This window comes from Cebus imitator, unplaced genomic scaffold, assembly GCF_001604975.1.
Source record: "Cebus imitator isolate Cc_AM_T3 unplaced genomic scaffold, Cebus_imitator-1.0 Scaffold136, whole genome shotgun sequence".
In the NCBI taxonomy this organism is placed as follows: domain Eukaryota; kingdom Metazoa; phylum Chordata; class Mammalia; order Primates; family Cebidae; genus Cebus; species Cebus imitator.
In genome coordinates, this window is record NW_016107451.1 from 4,186,258 (window position 1) to 4,199,397 (window position 13,140).

The 13,140-nt window shown below is 49.7% G+C and overlaps 1 protein-coding gene across 5 annotated transcripts in view; it reads left to right on the forward strand.

Moving 5' to 3' along the window:
- HIVEP3 (HIVEP zinc finger 3) overlaps positions 1-13,140 on the forward strand; it is a 517,135-nt gene that overhangs the window by 398,653 nt on the left and 105,342 nt on the right. For all 5 annotated transcript variants that reach the window (XM_017541784.2, XM_037743190.1, XM_037743191.1 and 2 more), the window contains one exon: positions 4,133-4,331. The gene's annotated coding sequence lies outside the window, so the exon portion shown is untranslated. The remainder of the gene's footprint in view (positions 1-4,132; positions 4,332-13,140) is intronic.

Below are 13,140 nucleotides of genomic sequence, written 5' to 3' on the forward strand. Positions count from 1 at the left end.
CCCACCCTGCCATGGAGGAGCTCTGAGCAAGTCCTGGGGCGCCTGGCAGGTGGGCCGTCCCTGCCCAGCTGGGTGAGGCCAGCTTCACTCTGATTAGATTTCCTGTCACTCCCACTTGTCTGTTTTCCCTCGGACTTTCTGGACAGCTGGTGCTACTGTGGATCTGTTCTTATTCATACATTTCTCCTTTTATTTCAGGGGCATTGCAGGGAGGAGAGGGAGATAGATGGGCTCAGTTTGCCATCTAGGCCCTCAGGTGTGTGTGACGTTTTCTGGTGACCGGGACACAGTGTGGTGGGTGGCCCTCTGACCTGCCACATGGGAGGAGACTGTGGGCAGTCGGTGACACCAGCCTCACGCCCACAGCCCGAAGAAGTCTCTATCCTTCCACCTGATCCTTTCTCCTCAAGCCACACCCGTCATCCCAGCTGTGTGACCTCGCTAATGAAAATGACCTCACTCCACAGCACCAGCACATCCAAGCCACTTCATCTGTCAAACCCTCATGCTCCGGCCCCGGCCCAGCACCTCCCACTGTCACCGGCCCTCACTTCCAGCCATGTGGACAGCATGCAATTTCCTTGAACATTATGGCCATTTTGGGGTCCTCTGTCTCTTTCTACGCAATTCCCTTTGTTTTAAATATCCTCTTTATTTTTTTCCCTCTCTCACACATTCAGACACCATCAAAATTGACTTCACCTACTCCATGCTCCCCTTGAAGACAGGGACTAAATCTTTGCCATCTATTAACGCTGGCACCTACAGCCCGGCTCGACCCAAAATAGGCATTGAGTGCATACCTGTTAAATGAATGAACAACCAAACTGGGCGCTAAGGAGAATTGTTTTACCCTGACTGTGTGTGGCCGGCCACACTCGGGGTGAGGGAGTGAGTCAGACTGACCCTGCCTGAGCTGTGTGCAATCTAGAAGGGCTTAGAGCACTGGCTGAGCACAGTGGATGCTGTTATTTATATTAGGAGAGACACACCAAATGTGCTTTGGGTATTCTGGGGAGGCAGAACTTAGATCCAATGTTGTGGGAGCTGGCTGAGCCTCCTGAGGAAGATGGGCAGGATTCAGCCAGGTAGGCACGATTGCGAAGGGAGAGAGTAGCATCCTGTGCAGAAGAGATTGAGCCAAGCTCAGAGGGGAGGAAACCATGGATTGTGTTTGTAAAAAAGCGTGTTCTGAGAAGTGAGTGTTTCCACACTGGGCGGAAGAGAGCACGGCCATTTTGATTAATAACTGCGATCTATTGGAGGGCATGAGGTCAGATTGAGGAGGATGGAAACCCACAGCGTAGTGAGAAGTTGGGCTGGTTTGGGCGGTAGAATCAGGAACCGACTGATGGAGCCACAGAGCAAGGCTCTCCACTCCGTGGGGGTGTGACGCTGCCCTGGGTGTAGGTTGGGGCTGGCCGGGTTTCATAGCAGCAGGTACATTGGGGAGGGACAGCAGCGGGGCTTCCGTGATCTGTATGTTCTGTGGGAATCAGCAGTGTGATATGATTGCCGAACACGATTCTGAGGCTGTGTGAATAAAAAGCGTGATGCCCAAGAGGAGAAGGGTGACAGTGCCCCAGGCCTGTGTGCAGGTTCCAGACCCAGATTATTGGGTTCCACTCTAGCTAATATTCAGAGCAATTACATGGGCCATGCCAGGCCTTGTTCCAGCCCCTTTCCATGTACAGAGTCGTTAAAAGCACGGACCCTGGGAGGCACTCACCACTTTTAGCCTCCCTTGCTAGCCACAGCAAGCCAAAGCAACTTTCTAAAGCTGCAGAGGTCAGAAGTGGAAGGGCTGGATTTGAACCCAGGTATACCTGTCCCTGGAAGCCACATTCCCATCCATCCCTCCACACTGCCCGGAGCAGGCAAACAGGCAAACCAGAGCATCATCCAAAGAGCACAGCGTGAATGTGACACGCCACGCCACCACTGACTGAAACAACTTGGGCTTTCTAGTTTACAAAGCACCTTCCTCTGTATTTCCTTATTCGATCCTTACAATCTCCTGGTAAGTCAATTATTAAAAACCAATCCTCATTTGTGTATTTCATTCAGGAATCACTGTTTAGCTCCGCCCTGACACAGACCTCCATTGTCCTATTTTATTTTGTGATTTGGGGACTACAATGTGCTTTTATGTCTGTTATTGTATTTCATTGCCACCCATGCCTGAATATGAGTCGCTTTTCCAGGCTGTATTAGTTTTCTCATGCTGTATAACAAATTACCTTCAATTTAGTGACTTAGAATAAGACCCATTGTTAGTTCACAGATCTTTAGGGCAGAAGTCTGGTAGAGAGTGGCTGGATTCTCTGCTCCAGGCTGAATCCAGGTGTTGGCGGGCTGGGTTCTCATCTGGAAGCTCTGGGGAACATTCTGCTTTCCAGGCTCATTTGGTGTGTTGACATGACTCAGTTCCCTGCAGTGGTGGGACTGAGGTCCTGCTTTTTGCTGGTCATCACCTGGTGTTGCTCTCAGCCCCTGGAAACTGTGGGCCAGTCCTTTTCACACAACTTAACATCTTCAAGGTGGTGAGGGTATGGTGAAGCCTTCTCCAGATCCTAATCTCTCTGACTTCCTCTCCTGTGATTTTTAGCCACAGAAAACTCCACTTTTTAAAAATAATTTCAACATTTGTATTAGATTTAGGGGTACGTGTGCAGGTTTGGGTAGACTGTGTGATGCTGAGGTTTGGGGTAGAATGATCCTGTCACCCAGGTAGTGAGCATAGTACCCAGCAGGTAGTTTTTCAGCCCTTGTCCCTCCCTCTCTGTCCCCCACTCACTAGTTACTAGTGCCTGTCATTCCCATCTTTATGTCCATGTGTGCCCAATGTTTAGTTCCTACTTATAGGCAAGAACACATGGTATTTGATTTTGATTTTCTGTTGCTACACTAATTCTCTTAGGATAATGGCCTCCAGTTGCCTCCATATTGCTGCCAAGGACGTGATTTTGTTCTTTTTTATGACTGCATAATACTCCATGGTACATATGCATCACATTTTCTTCACCTCATCCACCATTGATGGGCACAGAGGTTGATTCCATGTCTTTGCTACTGTGAACAGTGCTGTGGTGAACAGACGAGTTCATGTGTCTTTTTGGCAGAATGACGTATTTTCCTTTGTTAGCTCATTTGGGTATATACTCAGTCATGGAACTGCTGCGTCAAACAGTAGTTCTGTTTTAAGTTCTTTGAGACATTTCCAAGCTGCTTTCCACAGCGGCTGAACTAACTTACATTCCTACCAACCGCATATAAGCATTCCCTTTTCTCCACAGTCTCGCCAGCATCTGTGATTTTTTGCCTTTTTAGTAATAGACATTCCGATTGGTGTGAGATGGTATCTCATTGTGGTTTTGATTTGCATTTCTCTGATGATTAGTGATGTTGAGCATTACTTTCATGTTTGTGGACCACTTGTGTGTCTTCTTTTGAGAAGTGTCTATTCGTGTCCTTGGCCTACTTTTTAATGGGATTATCTGGTTTTTGCTTGTTGAATTGTTTAAGTTCCTTATAGATTCTGAGTATTAGATCTTTGTTGGATGCACAGTTTGTGGACATTTTCTCCCATTCTGTAGGTTGTCTATTTACTCTGTCGATAGTTTCTTTGGCTGTGCAGACGCTCTTTCATTTAATTAGGCCCACTTGCCAATTTTTCTTTGTGTTGCAATTGCTTTTGAGGACTTAGCCATAAATACTTTCCCAAGGCTGATGTCCAGAATGGCATTTCCTGCAAACTCTGTTTTAAAAGGGCTTTCATATCAGGTCAGGCCCGGATAATCCCCCACTTTTAAGGTTAGTTGTGCCTGTAATATGACCCAACCATCCGTTGTATTCACAGTCCTGGGGATTATGCAAGGCCAGCGTACCAGGGGGACAGGAAATCTTGATGCCCTCTCAGAATTCTGCCTACCACACTAGTGAAGAAATAGAGGCTCAGAGAAGTTAAGTGTTAGGTGCAAAGTAGGAGGATGTGGCGATCAGGCCCTCCACCAAGTAAAGCCGCTTGGGAGGAGCTGGGGGCTTGGTCCTCCAGACCAGGCAGGATTGTTCTGTGTCTAAAAAAGTTGACCAAGAAAGCTCTTTGACCATGTTTCTCAATCATCTCCTGCAGGATCCGAGGCACAAACCCAGCAGCCTCAACCTAGTTCATGGAGGAGCCTTGTGGGGTCCCGGCCAAGCAAGCCCGCCCCTCCGGTCGGAAGAGCGGCGCCTAGGAGGAGCGCGGCTGCCGCAGGAGTGGACATGAATGCTGGCTTTCAGAGAGAACAGCGTTTCAGTTTCGGTCATCGGAAGTGGTGCCTTCAGCACAGGTGGGAAACGGGGGCTGTGGCTGAGCATGCTTGCCAGGCGCCATGTTGGTCTGTCTTGCATGAACCTGCTTAGCTCTTCCTCTAAAATGTATTATTGTTATTATTAGTGTTATCATTGCCTTCCTGATGCCTTTGCGAAAATTGTTCTGGAAGTCCTCAACCTTCCTTGGTCAGGAGTAGATACCTTGAGTGCCAGCGCCTGGCTCCTGCTCTCCCCAGGCTGTCTCCCTTAAAATGCAGCCCTGCCCCCCAGTTCCTCAGTTGCCATTCTGTCCTAGCAAAGGACACAACAGCTCTTCTCAAAGGCCCACAGCCCCTCCCGAGGGGCCACAGCCTCCACAAGCCAGTCCAGCTATGTCCTCTTGAGAGACGGAGCTCCACCCTGTCCTCCCACGTAATGGTTCTTGCCCGAAGACCACCCACTGTCCACCCAGTGCCTAGTCAGAGCAGAACCACGGGAGTCAGAGACATAGCAGCAGGTCTTTAGTCCCCTTTCTCACCCCATCTGCCCCAGGTGATGAAGGATTGGAAGGATGTCAGGGTTGGGGCAACGATCCTTGGAATTTCAGCAATTTCAATAGCAGGGCACCAGCTCCCGAGATAGTGATCAGATGGGCCTGGGGAGAGGCCTGGTATCAGCTTATGTTTATATATGCATTTAGATCTTCAGGTATGTGCTGTGGTTTCAGGCTAGATGTTCAGGCTGCAGTACAGGTTGGGTGTGCAGTGTTAGAAGCTCATTGGGTCAAGAACAAGTCCTTGGATGTTTTCTCTGGTGTGGAGAACAAGAATCACCCAGAGAGCTGGGGATTAGAGGGAGGATAAAGGTAGGAAGGAAGGGAGGGAGGGAGGGAGTTCTCTGGCCCATCTGTGCCCTTTGCATCACTCTTAGGAGCTGGGGACCCAGGAGTATATGCTGATTCTGATGCAGCCAAGGCTTAGGGACTCCAGGGCCTCTTTCTGGGGCCATGGAGATGCTCATCCCATTCTGTGTTTGGGTCTGTGGGCCCAGCTGTGATTTCCAAGGCGACTTTTCCCAGCCTGGCATGCCAGGAGCAGTGACTCTTCCACTTCTTCAAAAGCCAAAGTTTCCTCACTGTATAGAGAAGGGGATGGGGCCACAGGCAACCCTCGGAGATGACATTGCTGTTGCTGCCTGGACTGGGGGGTGGCTAGGGCCTGGGCCTCCGCCCACAATATGACAGCTTGGGCCTACCAGCCCCAGGCCTCGACCAGAGTTCTCCTGAGGAGGTAAAGAAATCATTCCCTGGATTCCAAGGAAGAACTGGGCATTGGAGCCTCATTTTGAGAGGGGATGTTTGTTATTGTACTTAACAGTGTAGACCCACCCTGAGTTCAAATCCCAGCCCCGACTCTTACTGGTTGTGCAAGATACTTACTAGTTTAAGAGGCTAATTGCTCCATCTCTGCCTCATCCTTCTCACTTGCAAAATTAGGCTGGCAGTGATACCCGCCTCACAGGGTTGCTGAGGAAGGCCCCTAGAATGTGGCCAGCCATGTAACAATGGCTCCCCAAATGAAAGCCAACCTTCTGGCATGTGTGGGCAGTTGGACCACCACCCTGCTCTCCCGGTTGCAGCCCTGTGCCATCTGCGTGCCCTGCCCTCTGGCCCCAGTGCTGCGTCCCTGAGGTCAGGGTAAAGCACAGGGACTGATGCTGCTGCACTGCACAGACAGGTTCAAGTCCTTCCCAAACCTCAGCGAGTCTCGTCCTGTTGCCCCTGTTGTGCACATAAGGAAACTGAGCACAGACAGGCTAGTAGCTTAAAGACAGCTACACAGAGGGTAAGTGGCAGAACCTCTGGCTACAAAAGACCCAGCACTTTTTTCTCCACCAAGATGCTTCCCGAAGAAAAGCAATGAGAGGTTCCAGGATGACCTCTTCCCCAGCAATATCTATATGTTCATAGGAATCAGTTCTGCCATAACTAGTGGGGCCCCTGACTTGTATCCTGGGGCACTTCCGGGTACGTCGATGTAGTGCTTATTTCCTTTTGTGCATGTCACAGCCACTTAGGGGTCTCATGAGCAGTCTCAGGACAGGGTCTGGATTCATTCCACAAGGTGTACAACAGATTCTTGAACTACCCCAGAAGCAGAAGCCTCAGGGATGCAAGCCAGAGATATGGGAGAACCGTCCAGGGAGTGCAGATGGGGGGTCCTCTGCAGACCTGGCATTTCCGTCCCCTCCCCAGACTCTCTATTTGTCCATGTGAGCTCAGCCAGCTGCCTGGAAGAATCTGTAGAGTATGGGACTCGCCCAGAGGGAAATGAGCTGTCAGTTCTAGCGAGAAACCCGGCTCCCGCCCCTGCCTGTGTTCTCCCTGGGGAAGAAAGTGCCTGTGATTAATGAGGTGCTGACTTGGTGCTGCTGGAGTCCAGGTGATCGTGGCCACTGCTGGCATGGCCCTCCCCATCACCAGGGAGGAGCTGGGATAGATGGCACCCAGACAAGATGAAGGCACACAGTGCTGCCAATGCCCGGTGCTAGGGAGGGCAGGCGGCCCATCAGCACCATCGGAGGCTTGGGCATGGCTGTGTGGGGAACGACTGAGGGCAGGAAAATGTGGAGTCACAGCCGCTCTTTAGAAGGGGCCTGATGGGGGGCTCTCTCCAGAATAAATGTGATTTCTGACTGAGGAACTAGGGAGCAAATCTCATCTGAAAATGGATATGGAAGCAATTTCTCAGCAATGAGGAACTTGAGCAGTTTTCAAGCTTTTATAGTCTTAGAAGCTATTTTTAAAAGCCAAATCTGGCATGGAATGTCAATATATAAAACAGGTTAAAGTGATGGCTTTTGAATACATTTATTTTTTAAGTTTGCATTTTTAACCTTGTTTAAAGATTCTCATTTTTATTTCTTTTTCTTATCTCCAAATTATTGCCTTTTAGACTTAGTCTAATTTAAGTCAGATGCTAAAGACTTTTTAAATGTGTGTGTGTGTGTGTGTGTGTATACACTGTCTTGCTCCGTCACCCATGCTGGAGTGCAGTGGCGTGATTATAGCTGACTGCAGCCTCAAACTCCTGGTCTCAAGGGATCCTCCAACCTTAGCTTCCTGAGTAGCTGAGACTACAGGCATGGACCTCCACACCTGGCTGTTGTTTTTGACATTTATTTATTATTTTAACAATTATTTATTATGAAACTTACATTTATTATGTTATTAGCGATGCCTCTGTTTTGATGCACAAACAGTGAAATCTGTGGTTCTGGATCAGGAATTGGCAAACTATTGCCCGTGGGCCTAATCCAGGCTGCTGCCTGATTCTGGAAAGTTTTATTGGAACATAGTCACACCATTTATGTACGCATTATCTATGGCTGCTTGAGACTGTCTGCCCCACAAAGTCTAAAGTTTTTACTTTTTGGCCTTTTACAGAAGAAGTTTGCTGACCTCTGTCCTAGATCATCGCTGTATTACTGTATCAGCTGCACTATCTAATATTCCATTTTCTTCCTTGTTTCATTTAGCTTGGCTGCAAAGTATTAAGGAATTCTATTTTTCCCCCCTGAGATGGAGCCTTAGTCTGTTCCCCATGTTAGAGTGCAGCAGTGCAATACCAGCTAACTGCAATGTCTGCCTCCTGGGTTCAAGCGATTCTGCCTCCGCCCCCCAAGTAGCTGGGATTATAGGCACCTACCACCTCGTCAGCTAATTTTTGTATTTTTAGTAGAGACAGGGTTTTACCATGTTGGCCAGGCTGGTCTTGAACTCCTGACCTTGTGATCGTCCACCTAGCCTCCCAAAGTGCTGGGATTACAGGCGCGAGCCACTGCGCCCAGCCAAGGAATTCTAAATCACATCCATAACATGATGTGAATGGTAACAGATTGTTAACAGCTTACCTCAGAGCCACAGAATGGTCTTCAGTTCAACATTATCTGGGCATTTGGGAAGGAGTAGAAAGGAATTCTGGTTTGCATCAGTGACAATATCAAACAACTGCTTGAATTACTTCATATTACACACACAAGTCAGACAGGAAGCTCCACAATCGTATATATGATATTTCCATGATAATCCATGTAATATATTCTCTTATCATTGAAAGCTTCAGAGTGTCCTTGCTTGTATGGTTTTACATAAGCTTATGAAGTCCTGAATTTAAAAAAACAACAACACAAAGATATCCAGTAAAGAGCTTCACTCTTCCTAACTGAAGACGCATTTCACACTGAAGGATAAGATCTACCCAGACCTTAATCTGAGGTCTGGGTACAAACCAAATTAAACCGGTGACATTTGTTGGCTATACTCGGTGTGTTCCGATGTGCTGTACAACATGTCTGAATGTGTGTAAGTGCTCATTTTCTGTTAAACTAGGGGTCAAACTGAGTTTTAGAATAACATTCTCGTGGAACATTTGAAGAGCCTCTGAAACACTTTCATGGATCATAACTTGGAGACAACTCCTTCAGCAAATATTGGTGGTTCTCATTTTTGTTCTTGAGGATAATGGAGAAGCCACGGATGCTGAGAGTTAGGGTGAAGGAGAAGAGATGGGGAGGGGAGAAGTTGAGGTGACGCTGTGGAGAGTGGGGTCAGTGGTGGAAACGGTACTCTGGCAACCCAGGGAGGCCATGTGAGCTTCTGCCGAGGCATGGGATGTCTCCTAGCAATAGCTGATGAGCAAACTCAGCTCCTGGGGCTGCTTTAATGACCTCTAGCCAGCACCTAGGAAGAAAAGGTGCAGAAGAGCATGGAGCAAGGTAACGTGTGCAAAGAAGTGGGGGGTGGGGAGCATACAAATCACTTCTGATTGGCATGCAAAGAGCCTCTGTGGCCATTCAACAGGTCAAGGTGTGAGGCAGAGGGGAGGAAAAAGGACAGCAGAAGGGCCTGGAAGGTTAGCGTGCCAAGCCAGGGCTGGCACAGGAGGAGGAGGGCCTGGGGCATGGACAGTGTTTGTGAGTGACTGGCGTGGGATCGGATGTCAGGGCCCCAGGGTGGTGGTGGCTGGGATTGGACACTGGCCTTAGGCCTTCGAGGCAGAGCTCACAGATCCAGGAATGAAACCCAGGAGTCCTGACTCCCCAGCCGCCTGCCCTTCTCTCAGTGGGTACAAGGAATAGACCCAGGCCTGGTGGTTTTGGGAGGCCATGGGCTAGACAAGCCTCAAGGGGATAGAAAAGCCCTGTACTTTCTGAGGTTGTGCTGCTCACCCCATAGAAAAGAGACATTTTTAGGTTTTAAAAGTATGACCTCATTTTTTTCTTATTTACATAGCCCTGTTTGTTTATATAGCCCTTTAAAAATAGCAAGGGTGTGCTAAGCTTAGTGCACTCTCTCCCACCACCAGTGGCAGAGCCACTGTGCGGGGAGAAACACCTTTTTATCTAAGAGAGGGGCAGCCTTGTTTCCGAGGACAGATGGGAGCAAAACGGGACAGGTAGGAAGTTTCGTGGTTTCTCGTGTCGCTTCTCCAAAATAGCCACACTGCTGCCTCCCACTTCCTGCCTGACTCGGCCGGGGTAGATTTTCTCCTTTAGAGGATTTGTGTTCTGTGTATTCCCAGGGAGGCTCGAAGAGATCGGTTGCCAAAAACATGCTCGATCCTGAAGCCCTGGAGCTTGAGGGCCGCAGCTCAAGTTTGCACCTCTGGGTTTGCACCTGGGCTCTGCCGCAAACTCGCTGCGTAACCTCGGGCAAGTGCCTTCACTTCTCTGTGCCTCATCAGTAGGGTGGAGATAACAGCTCTGGCTATATCAGCAGTTCCTGTGCGGATTAAATGAATAGGTGGAAAGGGCACAGCCCAGTGTGGGCACACAGCGACTCTTAATGAATTTCTTGATAAAAAACAGCAATGTTGTTATTGATCTCTATCCGCTACGTGGACAACTGTACCAGGCTCCCAGCCACCTTCCCTTTCCCGTGGCTTGCCTGCTCCATCTCATCCCAACATCATCCCAGAGCAACAGAAAAGTAAAACACAGATCTGACCCCGCTGTCTGCTGCTTAAGATCCACCCAGAGCTTTCAACGCCTGTGGCAGGAAGGAGCATTCTTTTGCTCTGAATTGCCAGATAGTATTTTAACCTCTGCAGGCCACATAGTCTCTCCTGACTTTGTCATTGCAGCCTGGAAGCAACCACAGATAATATGTAAGAATGGGCGTGGTTGTGTTCCAGTAAAATTTTCTGTACGGAAACAGGCAGCGGGCTGGGTTTGCCAACCCTTCACCTACAGGATGAATCCAGACCCTTAGCTCAGCGTCCCCAGTCCAGCCTGTTCCCGTTATCACCATCCTTCTTCCTCCCCACGCCTGCTTCTGTGCAGAACATGTCACATTTTAACCCTTTGCGTGTGCTGCCCCCTCTTTCTGGGTTTTCCTTCCCTGCCCCTGAGTGCCCCTCCCCCATGGTATTAGTCCCCTTGCTCCAGGATTCTGTGGTACCCTGTCTTTACTTCTATTCTGGTCATATATGTAAGTTCTGTCTGTCTTTGCCATGAGAGGGGCTCCCCTCTAGGCAGGGGTTCAGCCTTCCTCTTCCTACACCCAGCAGGGTGCTATATAGGTTCTGCAGGCGCTCAGTAAGCATTTGCTATTGAACACAAGGATCTGCAAGAGGGATGGCTGGCCTCAGGGAGCTCACAGTCGGCTTAGGAAGTCAGGATATGGGCCAGTCAAATGCCAGCCAGCAATCCAGTCAGGAAATGATCACGGCCCATGTGTTCGGCCCTAACTCATGTCAAGTGGTGATTTTGAGCTTGATGGAGGAAAGTAAAGGCATTTGAGTTGGATGTTGCAGGGTGGGAAAGAGACTTGCAGAGATAGGGAGGTCAGGAGGTCTTTCCAAGTTGGGGAAATCATGAGAGAAGAGCAGCCCGACCAGGCCTGGGGGCTTAAGCCTATAATCACAGATTCTTGGGAGGCTGAGGCCTGAGCCTAAGAGTTTGAGACTAGAATGGGCAATGTAGTGAGACCTCATCTCAAAAACTAGAAAAATAAAAATTTAGCCTGATTTGGTGATCATAATCCTGTAGTCCTAGATACTGAGGCAGAGGCGGGTGGATTGCTCAAGCACAGGAGATGGAGGCTGCAGTGAACTGTGATTACACCACTGCACTGCAGCCTGAGGGACGGAGTGAGACCCTGTCTCAAAAAACAAAACAAAACAAAACAAAGGAAGAAGAGCAGGCCCACTGCTGGGCTCAGGGTGCGGGGTGGACGGACCAGTCTGGCCACAGCTACAGGCCCTCCCTTGGAGACAGAGAGGACCAACACTGTAAAGCAGGGCAAGGGTTTCATCAATGAGTCGGTGCTGGTAAGGAAGCTTAGACTTTATCCTGTGAGCCAGAATTTCTCCAAGTGTAGTCCACACGCCCTCCCATAACAGAATTACCTGGAGCTTCTTTAAAATGCAGATTACAGGGCTCTGTCCCATACTGGAGGCCAGGAGGCTAACAGGGGTCAAGGCCATGGTCTGTGGGAGGAAGAGGCTGAAGCATGGCTACAGGTGCACCACAAGTATTATTCAGAATGGGGTCATCTGTGGGAAGCCAGGTGATGGCTTTCCCAGCCGGACTAGGGACAGGTGAGGCGGGAATGAATACTCCTCCCAAAGGGCAGATGGGAACACCCAAGCTCAGATGTGGCAAGTGACTTGTCCGGGGTCACACTGTCACTTACTTGCAGGTCAGGCTTCCTCTCCCAATCTCAGGGCCTCAGGGGTCCTGGAGGTGCCGCAGGTGGAGGAACAGGCCAAGGCAAATGCGCCTGTCCCCAGCACTGCCTGGTGCGCAGTGGTGGTTGGTCAGTAATTGTTGAATGAATGAGGGTTTCTGTTTGCTCAGGGGAAAGGGCAGAGGTGGAGGGTGAGTGGATGGGTGAATGGGTGCTATGGGGGCAAAGGAGAGTGGAGTTTAGAGGTAGCTCTAGTGTTGCAAGCCTGAAGGTTTTCCAGAGACTGAGCGGGAGAAAAGATGAGCGCGGCGCTGAGCATACCGAATGTGAGCTGCTGGAAATGCAGGACTGGGGAGTGCTGGGAGGGCAGGTGATGTCTCCAGCTGTGGAATCTACTCCCCAGTCAAAGCGAGCAGTGCAGAGAGAGAAAATTCGGGGATTGGAGACCAAAGCCTGAGGACTGAGCGCAGGCATCCAGGAAGAAAATGCTTGGGTGGAAGAGTCAGAGAAGTGCTCAGGCAGGTGAGTGCAGGGCAGGGTGGGAGGACGAGAAGAGGGAGATTTGAGAACAGCCAGTCACCTAGGCAACTTAGTTTGGGTTGCTCTTTAGAACAAAGCCAGCTAACCTAAAAGAAATCATATCATGGGTAAATAAAATGTCAATCAAAATGTAACTGAAATCACGAGTTTCTGTTTGCTTGGGATTTGTGCTCCCGGCCAGCGTAGCTGCAGGTGTGGGAAGCGAGAGGAAACTGGCCCCGCCTGTGCCACCTGTCAGGACAGGCCCTGCTGTCTTGCCACTGTTCGGGCTCCGTTTGGCATGCCTCCTTGGGATTGTTTCGGTGCTCCTGAGCCATTGTCGTCCTCTCCTGTGTCTGCCTTAGCACTTTCCCCCTTTCCTTCCATCTCTTTTATTCACCCAACAGCTATTCTTGGGACTGAATCTTGTTCAAAGGAACTCAGCTGTGGCCCCCAAACCCAGCAGGGGCAGTGAATCATCCACTAGAGAGCTTGAAACATGGAGATGGAGATACCTAGACATGCAAATTCAGGACGCCTAAAAGCAGGGAGTGGCCAGCCAGGCCTGGGTGCTCACCGTAGCCTAATCTGAGCAGCCTCTCTGGGACTACCTCTGTGAATTTCCTATTCTGGAGCTG